This window comes from Pteropus vampyrus, unplaced genomic scaffold (genome assembly GCF_000151845.1).
Source record: "Pteropus vampyrus isolate Shadow unplaced genomic scaffold, Pvam_2.0 Scaffold64, whole genome shotgun sequence".
NCBI classification, from domain to species: Eukaryota; Metazoa; Chordata; class Mammalia; order Chiroptera; family Pteropodidae; genus Pteropus; species Pteropus vampyrus.
Window position 1 is genome coordinate 4,739,029 of NW_011888845.1, and position 273 is coordinate 4,739,301.

A 273-nucleotide genomic window follows, 5' to 3' on the forward strand; every position below is an offset into this window, starting at 1 on the left:
AATTCCACATTTAAATGAGGCCATATGGTATTAGTTTTTCTCTGTTTGACTTATTTCACATAGCCTAATACCTTCCAGGTCCATTCATGTTGTTGCAAATGGTAATATTTCAATCATTTTTATGGTTGGGTAATATTCCATTGTATATATGTACCACCTATTCTTTATCCAACTGTCTTTTGATGGGCTTCCATATCTTGGCTATTGTAAATAATGCCTCAGTGAACATAGGGGTGCATACATGTTTTCAAATTAGCGTTTTGGATTTACTTA